General features: G+C 38.2%; 2 long non-coding RNA genes across 2 annotated transcripts; one reads left to right on the forward strand and one right to left on the reverse strand.

Moving 5' to 3' along the window:
• Positions 1-1,514: 1,514 nt before the first annotated feature.
• LOC139136065 (uncharacterized) lies at positions 1,515-23,422 on the forward strand. The gene is made up of 2 exons (XR_011553091.1): positions 1,515-1,580; positions 21,653-23,422. It is a non-coding gene; the product is annotated as an uncharacterized lncRNA (long non-coding RNA).
• Positions 7,640-18,231, reverse strand: LOC139136055 (uncharacterized). Its single transcript, XR_011553080.1, has 5 exons — positions 17,969-18,231; positions 13,221-13,320; positions 11,121-11,267; positions 10,405-10,490; positions 7,640-10,160 (listed from the first exon to the last, which is right to left on the reverse strand). It is a non-coding gene; the product is annotated as an uncharacterized lncRNA (long non-coding RNA).
• Positions 23,423-24,271: the final 849 nt, after the last annotated feature.

Genomic DNA, 24,271 nt, shown 5'->3' on the forward strand with positions numbered 1-24,271 from the left:
GAAACAGAACGACGCAGCTCAAACAGAACGACGCAATTACAAACTGAAGAGGGTCTGTGTCGTTTTCGGCCACGGTAGCTTACCGTGTTCGGATAGCTTTGTTGTTATTATTAAAACAACACCCACACCTTCACGAATGCAACTGTTAAATGTCTTTATAGATGAACTACATTTGTACGGCCATATACACATTGCTGTCTACAAGAGCTACAGCCAAGGACATTTTACTTTACAATGGAATGGAAGGCATGCAGACAATGGACTAGAGGGGTAGCAATACGAACCAGTCCCTATAGAGTGCAAGTTAAATTCTTCGTATGGGCAGTGATGATAATTTGTATGACACTGACAAGGCTCTCCTAATCGTCTGAAGCTGCAAACCATATAACTGGACTATCTGTACTCAAATTTAGGTCAGACGTAAAACTTTCTTTGACAAGTTGTTGTTGTTGTTACACGGCTATTTATGTGATAACATTGTCATGTCATGAATATTGTCACAGGTGATGAAAGTATTTATAAAGCCGTTCATATCAATTGTGCTCAATATCTAAATTACAGCGACTACTTATTCGTTTGATTTCTCAAAGTTCATAATTCTGACAAGTCGTCAAATATTATCAGCTCTATCGTATCACTCCAGTATGTAATACTTGTCCATGATATGCCAACTCTAAATAGGGGATACAATATTAACCAAAGTGACGCAATAAAATGCCTAGCAACCATTGCCACGCCCTTAACTACAAACAAACTTTCAATCGATCTTACAGCAAACATGGTTATTTTTAGGTCAGTAAGCAAAAAAAGTAAATATACATGACGGCCGCTGTTATCAAACCCCTACCAATCACCAGAAAGTCAGTCGTTACTCTAACATGAAACACAGTTACGACTTTGAATAACTGGTTTATTATAACAGATTGCTGATACTAGGGGAGTTGGGGTAAATGGTCCATGCTGATGAAGGGGCCCTTCTCTTCAATCAGCTCCAAACCATTGACGCCAACTCCAAAATTGTGCATTGCCTCCTTCTTCTGTTTTGTTCAACATTCATGAAAACTGTCAAAAATGTTAAAGCCCCTTAAGCTGTAACTTTTGGCTTTTTTGCAACACCGCTCATAGAATCGTACCAACGATAGAAAACGGGTAGGGAGTCTATGGCCAGTCCTTGTTGGGGTTGTCAAACGTTACGGCGACACGAGATATTTGACCTGACCTCTTGACCCAGATCTCTGAAGCTTCAAAGAATTGCACCCTTCCATTCAGGGGACATGCACATATTTAGTATTCCCACTGCTTTGGACAAGCGTTGGCCACCCTGTCCTTTAACTTCAGCAGTTTTCTTACGGTACTTTTGAGAAATTCAGATGAAACGACAGGGAGGGACTCAATTTTGAACCAGAGACACATGTTATCATTGCAAATTATACTTCAAGGCGATGTTTGTGAAAAGTGCAATCAGTCACGTTGCACAAACTAAGCCATTGTTTAGAAATACACCCCCGGGATCAAGGTCTTGCTTTTTACTCGCTCCGAACACCACTGCATGAACGATCCGACTGTAAAGATCATCCAAGGTAAACGTTGGTCAGCGCTCATTTTCTTCGATATGGCTTTCTTACATTGTTGTTAAATGTAGTATTCATTCCGACACGACATGACCGATGGTTAACGTTCTAATCGCCTTCACTGCCGCGCCGCGAAGGGCCAAAAGCAAAGTGGCGTACGTACAAGATGAACGAGAAGTTGGTGTCAACGAAGGCCACTGCAATGGCGCGTTTTTTTTCCTGACACAGGACTGGGTCAAACCGGGTAAACAAAGCCGAACGGCGTCACGAATACCTGTTATGGGTGACTCTGCATAGCCGACCTGGGCCAAACGGGACCAAAAGTTAACAGCCACACAATAATGATCCCGGAACATACAGTTACCTTGACAATTGGAGTGGTGTGTTCATTAATTAATCAGATATAAAACTCGTTTTCGGTCCACAGTCGCTTGGTGGGCTATTCAGCTCTGGGACTATTCGACCCATAGACGAGTGTACAGAAGCGAGAATTTCTCGCTTCTGTACACTCGTCTATGGGTCGAATAGTCCCAGAGCTGAATAGCCCACCAAGCGACTGTGTTCGGTCCTACTAATTACTGCCCGTGACTGCCGGTAGTAGCTCTGCATGGCAGGGCTGTGTGTTACCGGCGTTATACGGCCTGTGGTGGGGCCGTATAACGCCGGTAACACACAGCCCTGCCATGCACATCTATGCCAGTAGCTGCCTGAGGAATGCCCGAGAACTACCCGAGGACTGCCCGAGTAAAACTTAGGCCAAATTTCGCCCGTTTAAACACGAAGCCAATAGGTTCAACTTAGGGAGCTTTCAGTAATTACAGGGGGGCGGGGGAATTTGGGGGAGGGTCACTTTTTAGAAAACAGTTCAAGGGGGAGGGTCACTTTTTATAAACCTATCTTGAGGGGAGGGTCACTTTTGACAGAAGCTGATTTTATGGCCAAAACTTTGATTGTCCATGTGATATTTCGTGAATAGGAGGAAATCACCAACAAAATATGTACACATTATAGACCACTTTGCATAGTAAATTGACATTTCAGTGAAATTCTAAAATCGAATTTCTTACACAACCATAGACTTGTAACCACTCTAGTCTAATCAAGAACAATAATCTAAATAATCAAGCATACATAAATGCACAGATTTATCTAATTTTGTACTGAAAAAAACATTATTCATAGTTTCATCATAGACCGCAATGCATAGTGAATCGACATTTCATTGAAATTCCAAAATCAAATTTCTTACACAACCATAGACTTGTTACCACTCTATAGTGAATCGACATTTCATTGAAATTCCAAAATCAAATTTCTTACACAACCATAGACTTGTTACCACTCTAGTCTAATCAAGAACAATAATCTAAATAATCAAGCATACATAAATGCATAGATTTATCTAATTTTGTACTGAAAAAAAATTATTCATAGTTTCATCATAGACTGCTATGTATAGTGAATCGACATTTCAGTAAAATTCCAAAATCAAACTTCTTACACAAGCATAGACTTGTAACCACTCTAGTCTAATCAAGAAAATTAACATCAATAATCAAGAGTACTCAAATGGAAAGATTTACCTTTTTTTGTATTGGGAAAAACTATTCATAATATCATCATAGACACCATGGATAGTGAACCAACTTTTTAGATGAAATTCAGAAATCAATTTCGTGTACACAAATGCACATTTTACTTCCCTATTCAAGCAAAGTACATTTAAATATATTATCAAACATATATAAAATACAGATATAGCATGTTTTGTGGAGGTAAATTGTCAATAATTTGCCTGATAGACTCCATGTATTATGATTTGATATTTTTGGATGAAGCACTAAATCAGCTACATCTTGCCTTCTTATAGTTGCACAAAATATGGTGACCCTCCCTCAAATGTATGAAATACCATATCTCTTCAAAAATTCTTGCCTGATCATAGTCGTAAACCACGCGCCTCTTTATGGCAACAGCTCAGCGCTACCCGTTAAGAGACCGTGGTTGATTACGCAGAGATTCGCCGATCTATCGCTGGTTTCCAGCGCTGGCTGAACGGAGCCAATCAGAAAGTAGGTCTCATAAACGCGCATAAATTATTGTAATTAGCAATACAAAACGACGCGGCTGATCTTGGTGCTCACCACCAGACCACGCTCACTGTCGATGAAGAACGCGCAATGTGTAAATGTATAATGTTTTTGGAAAAAACGGGTTTCTTTACACGAGGTCCAGCGGTGGCAAGTCTGTATGCTACCAGGCAGGCCGTCCCCATCGTGTTTCACGAACGTTATTGAAGGGTATCGCATAACTTGATCGCCAGCCGGCGGCCCCACGCCTCTCTGTGTGCAGCATAGAACAACACCGCTGTGTAAAACCCGTTGGTCAAAACTATCGATCATAAATTTCCTTTACTACAAGTTACGTATAAACGTTTATTTGTCTATCACTTCATTTAGGCTCACATCATTTAGGTTCACACTGAAAGCTTTCTTATCGTGTTGTAGGTACACATGGAGCTCGAGCTAGAAATGTATGAATGGTATATTGGGGCCTTTCATTCGAGCAAGTGCATCTACTCTGCAATACAAATGCACGCTGGGCTCCCGATCGACTCTACAGCCGAAATCACAGTCCTCGGCAAATTGCACAGTTGTTCAGCTCAGATTATGTTTCATTAATTCATCACAAAAGTTACGCTAACAACGGAATCAAACCAAGAGGTTTAGTATGTTCCATGAGTTTGCAGTTCAGCCGGGTGCGTACATGTATACGCGTACGGGAACAACGTTGAAGTGGGACTGGGCGCGGGCCGGGTTCGCTGCAGGCCGACGTCTCTTGTGTCCATACCGAAGCCATAGTATTCACATGGTGTCGCCGCTGCTCTCGATCATGACAGAAAAACTGTCAAAGTTTTGAAAGCTGTCGGATTTATGCAACGGAACCAGATGATCTCAGAGCCTGAAAGTTCGATCGTGTACACACAGACAACGAGGCCGGACCTTGTCTTTGGTTTACGACCCTACATGACTTTGTAAAACAGATTCGTGATTGGCTAACTCTGATGACATAGTCTCATGAATAATTAATTACACCCATTCACACTTTCGTGATTTCCTACCGTAATCTGCCTGAGCTTGATTTTTGCGTAGGTCAGCGGAGCGGAAATTATTGCTCTGGCTCGCGAGAATGTGCCTGATAAATTGCGACTGTCCCTCCAAAAACACCAGCCCTCCCCTCTGTAATTCGTACCTAACATAACAATTGAACCAATTGTTATGTAAATTAGCTGATACTGTTTTAGTTATTCCTGGAGAGAATACCGGAGTGGTTGAGGGGAGGGTCAAGTTTTAGAATGTCGGACAAGGGGGAGGGTCATATTTTAGACAGGAGGATAGGGGAGGGTCACATTTTACGGTACAGGTGTGCGCGAAATTTCCCCGGCCCACCCCCCTGTAATTACTGAAAGCTCCCTTATATCATGCCCAGATAACCAAAAATATAATTGATTTGGCGTTAATCTGATGTTTTCTCAAGCCGTTTTGGAACCCGGAAGACGATGGCGGATCGACAAGAAAGACGCTTGCTTGTGAGATCACACCATTCAGTGCAAGGGGTGTTAGGCTGTCAAGCTGCACGCGCACGGCCAGGATATCGTACCACCTCTTGCACTGAATGGTACGATCTCACTATCAGGCTGGCGACGTCCGGCGTCTTCTGAGTTCCAAAACAGCCGGAGAAAACATCAGGTTAACGCCAAATCAATAAGAGTTTTGGTTGGCCTGGCATGATATAAATGGAACCTATTGGCTTAGTGTTAAGATGGGCGAAATTTGGCCTACTTTTTCCTCGGGCAGTCCTCAGGCAGCTACGGGCAGTAATTAGTAGGACACTTGTTTTATTGTTTTCTTGTATGGGGCGTCTCTGCGTGGGATGATTGTGGATTGAGGCTACTTAGCTTTGACCTTCGAGCGTCCCCCCTCCCCTCTGCATCAAAATCATCAACAGCATCATTTTTGGCTAAGCCTAATTTAAAATTCACGTTCTGCAGTTAAAGCTAGAAACAGATGCATTTTCACTCAAATTGACTTTATCAACTTATATACTAGTACACTGATAAATCGCCTTCTATTATCACAGTCAACTGTGTGCTATTCCGCTCTGGGCCTACGGGCCACATATGTACTCACATCTATGGGGCACGTAGTCGCAGAACGGAATAGAACACAGGAGACTGTATTCTATATGCATGAAGTAATAGCCTGCGATATGTGCCTTTACAAATTCTATATGGAGGAGGCCCGAGGTCGTTATAGTATGGTTATTGATAGAAATTACAGGGAGGGCCGGTGTTTTTCAAAATGATGCAGTGCATAAAATAGTTATGCCCCTTCAAGAGTGTTTTCAAGAAAAAAGTGACCATCCCTAATTTTTATGCTCAAATGAAACTGGTCACTGATTTATAGGCCCAGTAGTAAATCGAGGGTTAAACGTCGCTCTGGTCACGTGACATTTCGTCAAAAAACTTTATTCCAATAATTATCCTTGTTAACTAAAATCAGACTTCTAGCTCTGTTGTCTAGCCTAGAACTAGATATGTGCAAAATCAATGACGTACAGGATGATGTTATGGTCAAAGTTCAGAGGCAACCTCAAATTTTGGTGCGCAATTTGGTTCCATACCAGTCATTCTTCAGTAGACACTGGCCGTATTGGACTCTAAATACGATAAGATAGAGGCAAAGCTTAGCTGCAGAGGTGTGAGGGAGATCAAAGACACTATGACACTCTGTCCCATAAAACAGTGCATAAGTCACAAATCCATGGCCCTTGCATTATCTAATCAGGAGGAGGGCCAGCGCCCTCAATCAGTGTTGGGGGAATTTAGCGGACTTTAGTTTACAGCCTGTCAAGTTTGAATTAAAGTAGTTGACCTTGACCCCCAACAAGATGTGTCTGTCTTATCATGACAGATTTTTTCTTGATTTGGTAAGAGAATGGTTGAAAGTTTCATTCGGGAAAGTTTGATCAAAGTTTAAGTCTTTCACTTTCGAGGCGCATACTACCTTAATGCTATGCCTACTGATTCCATTGCTTCATCGTGCGGTGTATTCGTGTACATTAACACTATGTCAAATATTACCATTACTAAATTTTGTTGTTTTGTCATTATTTATCTTTAAGAAAATAGTTGTTGAATTCTGATTTTTGAATGCTTGAACTGGAGCATCCAAGCAACTATAATTAGGCATCCAGTGAACTTTGTTCCTGGTAGTGGTGTTTTGTTTGTTTGTTTGTTTTGTTTTGTTTGTTTGTTGTTGTTTTTTGCATTTTTTGCAGGAGGTACCAAAGTGGTGTTCATGTTTTATTGTTTACACTGCAAATTCTTCTAGCTTTCTGGCAAGCTAAATTCGTGCTAAATTTGCACCGGTTTATTTGTCGCTGAACGGATTGCTTCATTTCCCCTAAATTGGCTTGCTTTTTGGTTTGTTTTCAGTTTGCCTACATGCCACTTGATTGAACAGACTGGCAAGCTAACATACCACACTGTGTGTAGGACTTGGTTTGCAGGCAATCCACTACGTGTGTCCAAAAAAGCTTGAATTTAGAGCATATTTAAATAAACATCGGTTTACAGGCAAGCCAGCACTTCCTTGTTAGACTGGCATGAATGTTGTTTGCTTGCAAGCCACCCTGTGGTCTGTCAGCAGGCCAGGAGAGCATCCAGTTTTAGGTAGGGCGGGGCTGGGTAGGATATGGTATGTGAGGGCTGGCATGGAGGGATTGGGCACTGATGATGCTTTTACTGTCTGTTGTCCTCTTAAAGTCCATTTAATCCTCTTTCTATCAGGTTCCATAGCCAAGCTTGGAAATTAATACCACTTAGGAGAAAGGGGATTAAAATAATTTAGTCTTGATGAATATACCCGGTACACTATACACTGACAAACTGCATAGTCCTGTAAAAAAAACAGTAAAGGAACCCCGGATTGAATGGTATTTTATCCAGTGAAAGGGAGAGCCCTGTGGTGGTAACCTGCCAAAGAGATCACACAAAGAAATGTCTTTAGTGTTATTATGATTATTATTGATAAAATGAAAATTCTTGACAAAGTTGTACAATTCAGGTAAATATCACTTGACAAGCCATACATGCTGATAATAATAATGATTCGAATATATATACATAAGCAAATAATAAGTGTAACTTGGTAAGAAATAAAATACAGCAAAACCTGTACTATCTCAACTTTGCCTAAAATAGAACGGTCAAACTTTAGAGGTTTTTAAAACCATTGCCTATTGACACAATGACAATATTCCCCAATATACCAAACACCATTTTGAAGATTTCAAGTCCAAGTGGAGGTAGACAGGTTTTACTGTATATGGAAAATGTTTAAAAGACTACAGGCCTCTAAAATGAGAATTAAACATTAATAAAGACAAAAGAATTAAAACAAATACTGGCCAACTCTTCCATGAATGGCATAAAATAACATCTGATTCCAAATCATAGTGTCAATGACACTATCACTAAAATCTAAATCAAGTCATTCCTAGTTACTAGAATACATCTGTCAAATGAGTAGTTCTGAAGAATAAATTTTTTGACTCAAAACTGAAAAATTGTTTCAATGACACTTGGCTCACATTTGGTTTGATGTAGCAGGCCAGAGTGAGTATACTTAAAGTTTACCCCTGGGATCATGCATACAAAGTTTAAAAGCAACTGAACAAGTACTTTCAGAGAAAATGATCTTTTTAACCAAAAATTGAATACATTGCCCAAAATACAAATATAAGAAATTTCACCAAAATTTGAAGACACTCAAATAAGGTTGCCTCTAGGTACATGCATGCCAAGTTTACAAGCAATCAGAATGGTTAATTCAGAGAAAATGATTTTGTGACCAATTTGCTGATTTTTCCGTTTTATACCTCGTTAGGTATTTTTGACACTGACATATTCATTTGAACAAATTCACATCTCCACCTATGGGTGTACCTGTACATCAAATACTAAGTCGGTAGCTGCCACGATTTTGGATTTTTAGATTTGGATGGACATATATTGCACATACTTACAGACATACAGACACTGCCAACCATATAAGCTCTCACGTGTATATGCATAAAACATATCCCGAATGTAGGCATAAAACCTGCCCAAGAAATACAAATATGCAAATCTCACTAAAATCTGTAAACAAGCAACCTAGCAGCCGATAGGTCTCTGCTGTATTGTGTAGAGACTTAACTATTTATGACATATGTTTTGATGAATGTGGAAATCTTTGACAGCCTTTGATATGTTTGAAGGTGAAAAAGACATGGGACTCATTAGGATAAAAAGCCAAGAACCTCTGCTCAGGCTGAGAGGCAGGAAAGATAAAACTTTCCTGGCCGACCTTGACTTTGATTGAGATCATCAAGAAGAACATTTCTACCAAATATCAAAGGCATAATACAAGCAGTTTTTGAAAACAAATTTTGTAACGAAAATGGCAAAATTACCCTAAAAATACAAAATTGCAGATTTCAGCATAATTTCAGTATATCATATTGAGATAAGCAATAGGAACCGCAACACCAAATATCAAAGCTATCAGACAAGTAACTTATGAAAACCAATCTTTCTGATAAAAATTGCACCCAAACACAAAATTACACATTTCATCATAATTTTGATACACATTACTTTAAGATAACCCCTTGTTACCTGTATAATTAATACCAAGGCTATCAGATAAGCACTTGTTAGAAAAAAACGACCCAAAATGGCTAAAATAACCCCTACAATACCAATTGTAGATTTCATCAAACAAATTAAATATACGCTACACATTTTGGTCATCCCTATGAATCATGTATGCAAAATATCATAGCCATGAGAAAAGCAGTTTTGGTGAAAAAGTTTTGATCATGACCAAAAATTGCAAAACTAGCCTCAAAATTACAAATTTGCATATTTCTACACAATTTGAACAAATGTGAAATAGATTACCCCTAGGGATCTGTGTACCAAATATCAAAGCTATCTGACCTGTAGTTTTGAAGAAGAAGATTGTTAAGATTTTTTGACTAAAAATGACAAAAATTGCCTAAAAGTAATAATATGCAAAATTCAAAATGAATGAGTCAGCTTATATGATCAGCTTCCCATCTCTGACAGCAAAGCTAAAAAGGAAAAATGAATAGTTTTTCTTAATATCGCTATTGAGGAAATAGGATACATACAAAGTCCTACTTTTGATGTTTCACAATTTTCAGAGGAAATTGTTTTGCTATGACCAAATTACACATTTCCCGTAATAACAAGGCCTAACTGTCTGACCCTATCCCGGATTGTATTTTTGTCTTTAGATGTGAGCCAAAAGTATTCTAAAAATTGGCATGCACTCTTTACAGCTGGAGCATGGTCAAAGTTACTCAGGAAATGCACTCCAATATAATAAAGGAGTGCAAGAACAAGATTATTGCTTCAAGAAAAATAACAAACTGCTAAACCTTCTCCTCATGCACAAAAACACCCAAACGAGGTAGTCTGCCATCTTCTTCTCCTTTCACTGAAAGTGTTCCAGCATCCTATAGAGAAAAAATAATCCTGGTAAAAAATATGTAGCCAATTAAAGATAACATTCTTTATACAACTCTGAAAGGCTTTGTTCTTAAATTTGTCCAGCATGTGAACACGAAGTTAAACCACTACTGCGGTGACAGAAGCTACTCCAAAGTGACAAAGAGCATAATGAACATGACATACTCTTCCCTTTAAGGAAACCAAATATTAAATCATATTGTGTTGAATACCGAGAGATATGATACTTACATCAACAATGCCTACAATCTTCCCCAGTGCATTTTGAACTGCAAAGGTCATCTCCAACACTCTGATTGCTGCCAATATTCTGATCCCTAAAATGCAAAAAATATTATGCATTATGTTCCTCATCATAATAATAAAGTCTATTTACACTCATTCCATTTCATTACATAAGTGTAGCATATTGTATGTCATTTCATTTTGAATTTCAGGTGCATTTGACTCAAAATTGCTTCAAAATGTAAACTAATATAACGCAATACACACTCAATGATTCACTGACTTTAAAACTATTTACTACAACACAATATTCTACCCCACTCAATGTACAAAGCAAACATGGATAGATTTACTGCTATGCCAACCTTTCCAACTTTAAAAAAGCAGAGACCTTGGGGTTGTGTCTGTCCAAGTATGTGTACATCGTTTATGTTAAACTTCCATCAAGGTACAAGAATAGCAATTTACTTTCATTGCTTTGCTGTCTATCACATTATGCCTGTTATTTATGCTTGTAATACCTGGTAACAAGGTTTACCTTTGACATCAATATTTGAAAAGAAAAGATTTGGGAAAATGAAGGTTTGTCAAGTTTTAGGGCTGTTCAGCCATAATTTAAAACTCTATGGTTTGCTACCGTTGGGAAGTGAGTACAGGAATAGAGCGTTGTGTGAGTGTAAAACATATTACAAAAGGTAATGCAAAATTAATTATATCCTTACTTTCTTTGGTTCCCTTTGATAGAAGGAATATCACTTTAAGATTCCTTTAAGGTAACCTTGTCCTTGATGTGTTTGGTACAAGTCCAGATTTAGCAGATCAATACTATCTGAAATAGGGGGGGGGGGGGGGGGGGGTGTATCAGGCATCTGAAAAGAGATTAAAACCAGGAAGAACAGTACCAAGATGCATACGACACACAGTTTCCCTACTTCCAGTTATTTAAAAGTTATAGACATGAGGAGACATGAGGAGAGACTGCACTAAACATATATGGTGCTAATTTCTCAAGAAATGTCATCTTACTCACTGACCACAACTGTTACTTGTTAAATAAAATTAAAATAAGTCCAAACACATAAACTGAACTTCATTACCACTTAACTGACACCTTACGTCCATTCCATGATAACTATGATATTTTTTCATTACTTATAGTATATACTCAAGTTTGAAGTATCAATAGAACCTCCACTGATGAGACATTTTTCCTATTTCATGAATGCCCTTTCTGCTACACCATATTTATTTACTAGTTTTCATGATGACTTTTGGGGCAGTTGCAGCAGTTGAAAAGTTCTTTCATTAGAATGCGTACTTGGAATGTGCTATTTTCACTGGCAGCGACTCAATAATTACACAAATATGTAAAAACAGTGCATTCCAGTTTCAATCTTGCCGGCTGCAATTTTCACTGGCAGCGACTCAATAATTACACAAATATGTAAAAACGGTGCATTCCAGTTTCAATCTTGCCGGCTGCAATTTTCACTGGCAGCGACTCAATAATTACACAAATATGTAAAAATGGTGCATTCCAGTTTCAATCTTGCCGGATGCAATTTTCACTGGCAGCGACTCAATAATTACACAAATATGTAAAAACAGTGCATTCCAGTTTCAATCTTGCCGGATGCAATTTCCACTGGCAGCGACTCAATAATTACACAAATATGTAAAAATGGTGCATTCCAGTTTCAATCTTGCCGGATGCAATTTTCACTGGCAGCGACTCAATAATTACGCAAATATGTAAAAATGTGCATTCCAGTTTCAATCTTGCCGGCTGCAATTTTCACTGGCAGTGACTCAATAATTACACAAATATGTAAAAATGGTGCATTCCAGTTTCAATCTTGCCGGATGCAATTTCCACTGGCAGCGACTCAATAATTACACAAATATGTAAAAACAGTGCATTCCAGTTTCAATCTTGCCGGATGCAATTTCCACTGGCAGCGACTCAATAATTACACAAATATGTAAAAACGTTGCATTCCAGTTTCAATCTTGCCGGCTGCAATTTTCACTGGCAGTGACTCAATAATTACACAAATATGTAAAAATGGTGCATTCCAGTTTCAATCTTGCGGATGCAATTTCCACTGGCAGCGACTCAATAATTACACAAATATGTAAAAACAGTGCATTCCAGTTTCAATCTTGCCGGATGCAATTTTCCACTGGCAGCGACTCAATAATTACACAAATATGTAAAAATGGTGCATTCCAGTTTCAATCTTGCCGGATGCAATTTTCACTGGCAGCGACTCAATAATTACACAAATATGTAAAAACGGTGCATTCCAGTTTCAATCTTGCCGGATGCAATTTCACTGGCAGCGACTCAATAGTTACACAAATATGTAAAAATGGTCCATTCCAGTTTAAATCTTGCCGGATGCAATTTTCACTGGCAGCAACAAATATGAAATAGATTATCTCTAGGCACCTATGTACCAAATATCAAAGTTAAATTGTTGAAGGACAATGGATGGTAGGATGGGACAGAAAATTAGTCTATTTGAAAAGATACTTTGGCAAATGTGAACTTCACAAACACAATTCTTTGTAAGGTACAATTTTTTATATTCAAATATAAATTTTGATTATTTGCAGATGAATTTTGTGATCAACTTGGATTAAACACAATAGAGGTTAATTTAGCATAATCAATTATGGTCACTGTGATGATATACTGTAAGTATTTGATTTAGATAGGGTGGCCTATTATCTCTGAGAAGATCATTCATTTGATAGAAGACACTCACAGAATACACAGTATAATATATTGCTATGGTGAGAAAGGAATTAAACCTTACCTTAACTTTCTCTAAGAACTGGAAAATGGCCATTCAGCCTAAAGGTTATTGATGTCATTTCATTGTAAAGAAAGAAAATCAGGCCCATCAATATTTTGATCTGCAAAAGAAAAATAATGACAATATCACTGTTCTCTCCCATATAGTTATCAAAGCAAGCCAACAATTGTATGAAACATGAACATACATACATACATACAGACAGACTGACATAAACAGACTGGCACAGACTTATGACAGTGGCCCCAAGTGTGCCTTCGCCCATGGAGATTGATAAAGATATAACAGCTGAATGTAATGATAAAATAGTTAAACAGGAACTTCCCCTATAAAAGCTGGATTTCTGTAAGTCTTTGCAAATATTAAAAAACCACGCTACTGATTGGACGTGCTGTGTTTGGTTGCAGAATCCCATAGTTTTGTCATGTTTCAGGCATTCACTGAATCTTACATTATGACGTGGACTATGCGCTGCAAAATTCAATACAGTCTAACTTTATAGTTAGGCTGTATTGAATTTTGCAGCGCATATTTTGTCCTTTTCTGCAATTACTAGTACTATCAACAACAATAATAACAACCACAACAACAACAAATTTACAGAGTCCAAATATATGTTTATTTTTCTCCATTTTTAAATATTTAATCATCATCATCATCAATATCATCGGAAATTGAGGACCCTATGGTGGAACTAGTGAAGTGATACTGGGTGTTGTTGTCATATAACACCGATATGCTAAGATTACCAGGGTTACACTCACTAGACGAGTATTCTTATAATATTGTATCACATTGTTGCACCAAAATCAATCCATTCCATTGCTAGAATCTGGATGCACGGACGTAATTTATACTTATCTGAATTTATACTGTGCTTTGCGCACAGATCGCAGGGATCAGACTAAATATTAGTAAATGTAAAATGTCGCAAAACAAAAAATTACTATGTTGCTACATTGTCAACCCCCCCCCGTATGGCATACCATAGCGATCGAATTCCCCACTACCAGGACACAAAGTGCGATCAACCCTGTTGCCCTCCACTCCCTCGGTGGAAAACATTGATAGGTGCATGACATTCAAGTCTGAATCACATGATTCAAAGTCAGTCATCATCTGCATCTGTTACAGATCTTGACGGAGAAATTTTCATTATTTATTCCGAATTCCAGTCGGTCATATGGACCGACATGTTGCTAAAAACTTTCGGCCCGACGAGAAATCTGTCGGTCTCAGACCGTCGGACCAACGTTAATTTCGCACACTGACTGCATGGTTTACATGTATTGCCTGCAAAAAATACCTCAGGGGTTTGATAAAGGGGAGGGGGTGTTTGAAGATTGATGAGGTACATTATCTTTTTTATTCAATACATTACATTCTTTTTTCCCCACTCTCCACCGTTCCTTTTTGTCAAACCTTCTCTGGCTAATTTTTTTATCGACATTTGTTTGGCAATATTTTCATAATCCCTCACTCTCAAACATTAAAAAAATTTTGGATATATTTGTTGGAAGCAAAACCTGCTAAAAGCACCTCAGCTATGTTTTTTAATGATTTTTTACTGCATTTCCACACCAAATACATTTTACAATACCAAATGCTTACTAAATCATTACATTATATACTCTTAGTTCCCGTAGGTATAAAATTACCAAAAAAATCTAAAAAATACAAAATGAAAGATAATCCTGTAAAGATGACAGTTTTGCAAAGTTGCCCCAAAATTCAAAATTCTGGATTTCAACCTAATTTCAATATATCATATTAACATAAACCCTAAGAACCTGTTTGCTGAATATCAAAGCAATAAGATTAGTAAATTTTGAGAAACAAATTTTTGACCAACCAGATATGAACTGAAAATGCTCACGTTTCATTATATATTGCATTATATGTAAATTTGAACCTTTGCCACATGTTTGCAACTTCATTGAAAGTAATATGATCAGGATAATGAACAGTATTCACCGCCAATTAATTCTAAAAGTTCATGAAGTATACAAATATGTAATTAGCTGAAATAAAAATATTAAAGTTATTTGACTGCTCTTATTGTATCACCACTTTATATAGCAAGTATAATTACCTTGGCCAAGTCCTTCAAGCCATAAATGCCGAACTGTGAAAGCTCATTAGATATGCAAATTATACATTAGCTGACATGAAAATGTGAAATGACTTTCGATATTGTTTTAAACCTGGTATAATCATCAATGTACATAGCATGTTTTGCCAACTTGATCAAGTAAATCCCAGTATATATCCGTAATTAGAAAAGATTATTGAATATACAAATTAGGAATTGGCTGAAGAAAAATGCTTAATGACTTTCAATAATGTTGTATCACAGTATCTTTAATGTATATAGCAAGGTTCATCAACTTTGGTCTGGTAAATTCAGATATATATCCCTATTAGCAAAGTTCAATAAATATGTAAATTAGGAATTGGCTGAAGTACAAATGCTTAATGACTTTCAAGAATGTTGTATCATAGTAGCTTCAATACATGTGTCAAGTTTCATCTACTTTAGTCAGTCAATTCAAATATATATCCCTTATTAGCAAAGTGTATTAAATATGCAAATTAGGAATTGGGTGAAGTTAAAATGCTTGATGACTTTCAAGAATGTTTAATTATAGTATCTTCAATATACATACCAAGTTTGGTCAATTTTGATCAAGTCAAATCAGATATATATCCCTAATTAGGAAAGTTCATTAAATATGCAAACTAGCAACTATCTTTCATGTCATCCCTTAATGGTTCCCACTACTGATATATTTTGGTATGAGCAACATTTGTAGCAAATCTCGTCAAATTGTGTGCAGTGGTTTTTAATGTATATCTGTTTTTTCTAAAATCATTAATTATGCAAATGAGCAAAAAGTATGCAAGCCACACCCACCAAAAACTAATCAGTTCTTGCCATTTGTTAACTGAATCTATTTACCAGATTTGATTCTGATCTGATCAGCCGTTTATGAGATATCAGACCAACAGACAGACAGACAGACAGAAAGACAGACACACGACCACACAGGCAGACAGACATCGCTGCGACATATGCTCACGTGTGTGAACACGTGAGCAAAAAATGAGAAAAATTGCCCCCAAAATACAAAATTGCAGATTTTATCCTAATTTCACTATATCTTATTAACATAAACCCTCGGAACCTGTACACTAAATATCACAGCTACCAGATCAGTAGTTTTAAGAGAATTTTTTTTGGACAAAAAAGGCAAAAATTACCCCCAAAATACAAAAAATTGCAGATTTCATCAGAATTTTAACACATGATTAGATTTTGATCAACCGTTAGAACCTGTGTACCAAATATCAAAGCTTGCTTTCAGATCAGGAGTATTTGGATGAAACAATTTTTAACCAAAAATTTGGAAAATTTTCCATAAATTACAAATATGAAAATTACCATAAATATGTATAAACTTGACTGAGGTCATCCTGAGGAACATGTATACCAACTTTTTAAGCAATCAGACAAGCAGTTTCAGAGAAAAAGATGTTTTGACTAAAATCTGAAAAAATTGCCTTAAAAATAGAAACATGCAAATTTCATCCCGATTTCTGCACACATAATTTAGAATACCTAAGGGAATCTGCCCTCATTACTTTTTTCATTTACTTTTTGGCACTGACATGTTCATTTGAAATCTCCACCCTAGGTGCACCTGTACGCCAAATACTATGACAGTAGGTGCTGCGGTTTAGGAGTTTTTGATGTGGACGGACATACATACATACATACATACATACATAAATACGGTACATACATACATACAGAGGCTATTTTGCCACTTATAAGAATACCTCCCATTAGCATATATACATATGCACATATTGGAGCTAAAAATAAAATTAGGGAACTATTGAAGTTTGCGTTATCATGACAACCAGTAAGTTGGAATACATGGGGTCTGAGACAATGAACCTTATGACAACTTTGACTGTAATTTAATCACTTTTGGCGGGGAAAGTACGAATGGTAATTGGTTTCAGATAAATCTTGCGGGACTGATTTAGAATGAAGTGTAAACATGGGGATATATGTGTAAGGAGCTGGTGAGAGGGTTTCATATGTTCTCACATAACATTTCTTAGCACTGTCCCAGCTGAGAATTATAAGTTTCTTAGAAGAAAATTTCCTGCCGTGAAAAAAGTAAAACATACTAACAGTATGACAATGACGTTTGGGAATCAAACATACGGCCCACCATTAAGATGCGAAGCCAATCGTAACTTAATACCACAAGCGGTGCGAAAAAGAATTTTGGCGGGTAAATCCCTAGACTGGTTGAATTTAACCGCCGTTGAAATATTAATTTGAGTTTTTGATAGCCTGCTACTCACATTAACATACCAACACAATAATTGTTGGCAAAATGAATTAGTATATCATAAAAACACGACTTTTCTTCTCCCCGTCTGTGTTACTGTGATGGTGATGTATGAATTCACTCACAGAATTACCTTTTTCAAGGCCCCCTTCTACACGATGTCAACGGGTAATGGTGACATGAAATGTGTTATACTATTACAGAAAAAAAGCAGATTTGTGGTATTAAATATTATTGATGATGAAACTGGTCCCTTCTCAAGTTGTCTATGCGTAGTAGATAAAGTTATGAAATACCCAACATTTGAGGAAACACGAGTTTGTACCACTGTCGATAAGACACGGTGAGGCCTTTATATATATGTCATGGAGGTCGACTTACCCGACCAGAATTTTCAACGTCCACGTCCATGGGAAATGCAAACGGTTTTCCTTGATATGCTCGCGACAGGCGAGCTCCTTGGTCCACAGTTAGGCGCCATTGTCTCCGCTGTATACCAGGTTCAAAAGGCGGGCTGATAATTTTGAAGAAGACAGTTAATGACCTGCGTCCCAGCAGTAAGGCATCCGCAGGCGAAATGGTCTCAGGCGCGACCGACCGGTTCAATGCACAATGCACACTTGTACTTGTAGGAGCCAATCAGGGTCAAAGGTCATGTGTCGTCCACACTTGGCCGACCAAAAATAAGTATAATTCATCATTACCCCTATTCAAACCTCAACGTAGACACTCATTATCGTTAATATGAACATTTCCTCATAATGATTTCAGGGATAAAAGTAGCAAACATATTAAAAGTGGAAAGTAAACTGTGCTACATTGACCTCTAACCTTTATTACATATTCAGACCTTTACGTCCCTTGGCAATATTCGACAAGGTCGAGAAACTTGAGAGTTAAATACGTTGTGTAACTCTTATGTGTAACTTTGTAAATGCCATGAAACGTGGCAAGTATTACCGCTTAAAATAGGATCCTATGTGCGCTATCGTGAGGAGATTTGCATCCTTTTATATAGAGAATTTTATGTAAGTTTTGTAAGGCTCGAAAACCGTCTCTGTGTTCCGTTCGCTTTGCTGTTCATGAGATACAGTGATACTCCTTGTCGTTTGATGCCGAATGACTTTGCTACTCTCCTAAATTACGCTAGCCCGTCAGGCTTGTAGGCACCAAAAATTACTTGCCTGGCAGTGAAAACTGCTAGCCAGTTAGCCCTGCGTACAGGTCTGTGTGTTCATGGAGGCCGTATAACGCCGGGAACACACAGACCTGTACGCAGGGCGCGGGTCGCTTCCAGAACCCGGAAGTAAGAGTGCAAAGGAGATACGACCCGGCAGTTGGAGTGATCGCGTCAAAACCGTTTTTTCCGGAGCGAATATTAAAAATTCGCAAGCGTGGCTGATGACTATAAAAAAATTCGCCAAAACACGATTGGAACTCATTTGGGACAATTGATCTTTATATTTTTCAAATTTCTCAAAAATGATAGGTGCCCTATAGTTGAATGTTGCGATACTACAAATTAGTCATAAAAACGAGTGTGTAACTTAAAAAGGAAAGCAGATGAGGTTACATTTGCAGAATAAATCGACAACACTTCACCATCCCATTATCCAAAATTAGTTCCAATCGTGTTCAAATGAGTTTTACTCGCATTTTGTGAGTGGCGCGAACACTGCATATGACCAAGTCAGTTTTACTTGTTATATCTTATTCAAACCAAGGGGCAATCCCGCATGTCATTAAAAGCGGCAAGAAAATTAACTGCAGCAGTGGATTATAAGTTCTATTTTAAATTGGAATAAATTCCCTTCAGATAATAGAATAAGTTTAGTTTGTCAACAAACCAACGATGACCAATTTTTGCACAGTGATCTTGTGGCGTGTAATACAAACCATTAATTCCGCCTCAGATGGTCTGCCTTATACAACCTTAACTTACCTGGTTAGGGTACAAACCAGTATACGACACGTAAGTTTGCCCAACCCGAATTGGCATTAATAATAGACAGTGTTCTGAAATTTCAATCCAGAAGAATTTGCAGTTTACCGGTCCCCGATATTCATACCTTTTGTGATCGTATGTTGTTGTTTTTTATACGTTTCTGTTGTCATATTGTAGTTCATTTCTGTTGTGATTTGCTCTGTTTAATCTGTTTAATCTGTTGTTAATTTTGTGTAGTATCGTGATCGCCCAGTTGTCGCTGATATTCTCTTATGAATATCACCAGCATCTAGAACTGCTGTTACCCTCTCTTTATTGAACGGTTTAATTGTTATCTTCCTATTTTTGGATAGTGTTTATATTGTGATGTAGCCACTCGATAGTTAATATTATATGATATTTTATGACTTGAATTTAGTTTGTATGACTGACAGTGAATGACCGACAGTGACCTATAGTAACCCCTTCTGCACGTGGTGCATCGTGAGAACGATTCCCTTGTTTATTTTCGTGACCTCTGAAGGAGAGTCCATCCTCTCTTAGTGAACGTATTGTTTTGACAACTGCTTAAGTCATTAACGTTGACCGGACGCTATGTTGACAGATAGTCTCAGCCATGCTCGGCGTTGAGAGATACTTCCATCCTGTTAACCTTGTACTTAGATTTGAGTGACGTTCCTCATTATAGACGCATACCAAAGTCATGACAAAGTCAGATATTCACCCAATATAAACTCTGCATTTTAGTGTGTTAAAGTAGAAGCCGCACAGAACCTGTAGAAGCCGTCCAGAACCTGTTGCGACGTTTGAGACGACGTTGACCGAGACAGACGCCTAAGTACTAGACTACTGTGAGACATAGAAGTTTTACCGTGTAACTTTATGTTACTCAGCTGAATAAAGTGCTACGACTTAGAATATATTCGGTGTATCGTGCCGTCTCTTATACGCCTACTGCTATATCAAGCCACGCTACGTGACAATAACGCCATGCGTTTACTAGCCACATGTAATTTTTCGTGTTTCGTATGGGGATGTTGACAAGACTGGAGGCATTTTCATAGCTTCCAAAGAGTTACCTAATTTTTTTGTTCTGTGCTGTATGTGGGATCAATTTTGCCGTGAATTTGAATGGATGTTTTATAGTTTAAGTCTCATAATCTATCGAAGGCTCATTTTCCGGGTATAGCCTATTTGTCGTATCGTGTAACAGCTGGTTTCTTCTTGGACAGTTAGGTGTCGGGATAAAGTTTTAGCCTTTGCTGAGCACACTGACTTCGATGTTTGTCACTGTGAGTTTTTCAGTAGTCGATAAGTTATTTTTATGAATCTATTACAATAGTCTGTGACAGCGCTCGATTTTTATTTTTGTGTATCGCAACTTTTTGGTATTTTGATCATGTTTTTTCCGTCTGTTTCCTTTCGTTAGCTTTGTTGTGTTTGTTATATCTCGTTATATTTGATTTGTTTCGCATGTTTTGGGTTTTTTTTGGGGGGGGGTTCATTTTGTTGTGACGATAGTTCTCTTTTGAATATGTGTTGGCCTTGAAAAAGGCCGTTAATAATTTGTTTTGCTAGGCAAATCAGTCATTTATGTTGGTCAGCATGTTTATTGTCAATGTCGTCTTTCACCTTTTTCTCAGCCGACGCAATTTATAGGCCAAGAAGTTGCCTCGCTTTCGCTTTGCGTACGACTTTTAGAAGCCCGAAGTTTGAAATTTAAGTTACCAAGCTACCATGCCAAGAGACGCACGATCGATGGACCTAGCAAAACGGTGATTGTAAAATTCATATGCATTAGTGCACCTTCTACATTTTCCGAAACAAATATACATTCCCCGATCACAGTCCCTCCCTGAAGCAAACATGCTTTCTTCCTACGATCAGTATATATTCAGATAAACTTCCATGATGAAATCAACACATTAAAGCAGTAAGTTTTCGTAACGCCAGTACGCCTTTTCATTAAAAGAAACCATGACATTTGCTACATTGTCTGTGTGTTTTGTCTGAAAAAAATGTCAGAGGTTGCATTTTTTGGTTGCACGGCAAAACAGAGAGTCCAAGCTAACTCCGTTTTCGCTGTAATATTGATTTCATGTAAATTTCTCCTCTTGCAGGAATCAAAATCTACCAATAACAATACAGTTCATTTGGACAAGGATGGCGTGCCACAAACCATGTGAACCAGGAGATACTCGTGCTGATGTCCAGATGAAAGGTGAAGACGTAGTTATCAATTCTGGTCTGCAAGGTTATCTGAGCCGTCCGTCAGGGCAGCCTAAAGGCGGGATTATCATGGTGGCAGATATTTTTGGTTATGCATTTCCAGCCAACCGAGCAGTTGCTGATAATGTTGCGGCAAAGGGATACGTCTGTCTTGTACCAGATTTGTTCAGGGGAGACCCATGGAATCCCGAAATTCGCGGCAATCCGATTGACCGCTCTCGACCAACCGGATGCTCAAATGCATTCGAAAAGTGGTTAGAGAGTCTCCAGCAAGATCGAGTTGACCAAGACATGGACTCCTCTCTGGATACCTGAAGAATTCCCTGAAAATCTCATCCGTGGGTGTGATTGGTTTCTGTTGGGGAGGTCTCAAAATCATGCAAGCCAGTCGCAAATCTGCGGACAAGTTCAAAGCTGCCGTTGGGTTCTACGCGGTGAAGTTTGTTCCGAATATGGCGGAGGTCGCCCTCGCTATGAAGACACCAACCCTACTGCTTCTCGGTGAACTTGACGATCTGATGCCGATGGACACTGTAGCGGAGATGGAAAACGCTCTGAAAGCAGCTAACCGACTTGTGACCAGTGCAAACGATGACGACTCACAGCTGGACGGGCCCGCGGCGAGGATTAAAGTTTTCCCGGGAGTGGGTCATGCTTTTGCCCACCGTGGAGATAGATCAGACCCAGTCATTACAAAAGCAGCCGAAGAATCTTTCGATGATATGTATGAATGGCTTGCGAAATACATGTGAACAATTTTGGATTTTTCTACAAAAAGAATACAGTCCAATGTTGAGAGAGATATTCTGGATTGCTGTAATTAATCCATATTGTCTTTGAGAAAAAGTCAGTATTTCACTCCTTGGTTCAGGGTTTAGTCGAAAAAATTTACGCACTTTCCAGGTATAGAAGCCTTCGCGATGGCCTTATTTGAGTAGCAACTCGAAAAATTGTGTAGATGTTAGCTGAGTTGTGCGTCAGTCGCCAATTTTTAACATCGTGTTGTGGTCTCACCAAATACTATGCCGCATTTGATTTCAAACAATATTATCAAAGACATGTAAAAAGATACAACTAATGGGGATTTGATATGAGGTATCACCTTGAAGTATAATCGTTGTTCTCAGGCGTGTAACTTTTGAAATAATTGCAGTGCCGCTTTATTCAGATAGTGTAAACATCTCTAGGTAGCTATCACGTTGATGAACGCTCAGAGTGGCGGGCTTTACAGAAATAGCGAACATTTAGATTATAATTGATGCAGCATTTCTGATCTGATCTGATATAATCTCCAAACGTCCTATTTTCTTTCACACTCTCACTCTCCTATCAGTTTATAATTGCATCGCGTGAATGGCTAGCATCCGCATGTACTTCTATATGCAATAACATATATTAAAATCTACCAATTGGCAGTTGATCGATCAGAATGCTCCATTCGGATGTATTTATCTATTCATGAGGTCCTGCGTTGCGACCATACTGCGTGTCACAATACTTGGGAGGGCATTGAAGCAAACAGGTGCATTGTGGGTAAAATCTAAAATGCTTGACTCATAACACAAGAAAGTTACTTATTATACGTAATAGAAATCCAATAGGAATCCATTACAATTTAAGAAGGGCTGATGCTTTAATATGAAATATATTATTCAAATGAACTTAGATATTGGAACCTGGATATATTGTATGGAATGTTCCATTACGCGTATAGGTGACTTTAAAATTCAAGATTAAAATTATTACATTGATGAACGAGATAATTAAGGCCAAACAAGCAACACGAAAAGATGTAAGTTTCGTGTGATAGTTTTTATTCCGATAAAACTCTCAGACCCGAACCTCTTCTGGCATATGAAGTCCTCCTCTACGTTAACATTCTTGGCCTTTGTCGTCGACATTTAATGGTAGGATCAGACCTTATATTCTAGAAGACCCCTCGTATTTTGGCTTTATCTATCCTGCAGTGTTGCTGCCAAGTACACATATGTTGTAAATAGGTTTTTGGGAGTGAAAGTTGAGGGCGTCCTGCGAAATTTGGCAAGGGTTTTGGGGATTTTATGGCGCCTTGACATATAATATTAATTTTTTAAACAATATTAATTTTCAATGTAAATTACGTTTTAATCCCCAAAACATTTCACCACCCTTGCCGAATTTCGCAGGACGCCATCAATTTTCAGTCCCAAAAAGATTGAACGCACTGCAAATTTTGCTCTACCGACCTTAGTTTCACATTTGAATGTCAGATCCTTGTAGCGAATACCAGCTTGTAAATTAAACCATATCAAAGAACGTTAACAAATGTCAAAACTTTTTAAAAAGCATGTAGAATTCTATAGGTCCTTTCTTTATTTTAAAAACTATCCATCCACCGACAAAACTTTAAAAAATTGAGCCCTCATTTTCACAAGCAGTCATCAGGCAAAAAACTAGTTGAGCAAGTTAAAACTAGTTTAAACTAGTTAAAGAGTAACCCAACGCCGCAAATCACTTGGACGCTCATGTAA

The sequence above is a fragment of the Ptychodera flava genome, chromosome 1 (genome assembly GCF_041260155.1).
Source record: "Ptychodera flava strain L36383 chromosome 1, AS_Pfla_20210202, whole genome shotgun sequence".
NCBI classification, from domain to species: Eukaryota; Metazoa; Hemichordata; class Enteropneusta; family Ptychoderidae; genus Ptychodera; species Ptychodera flava.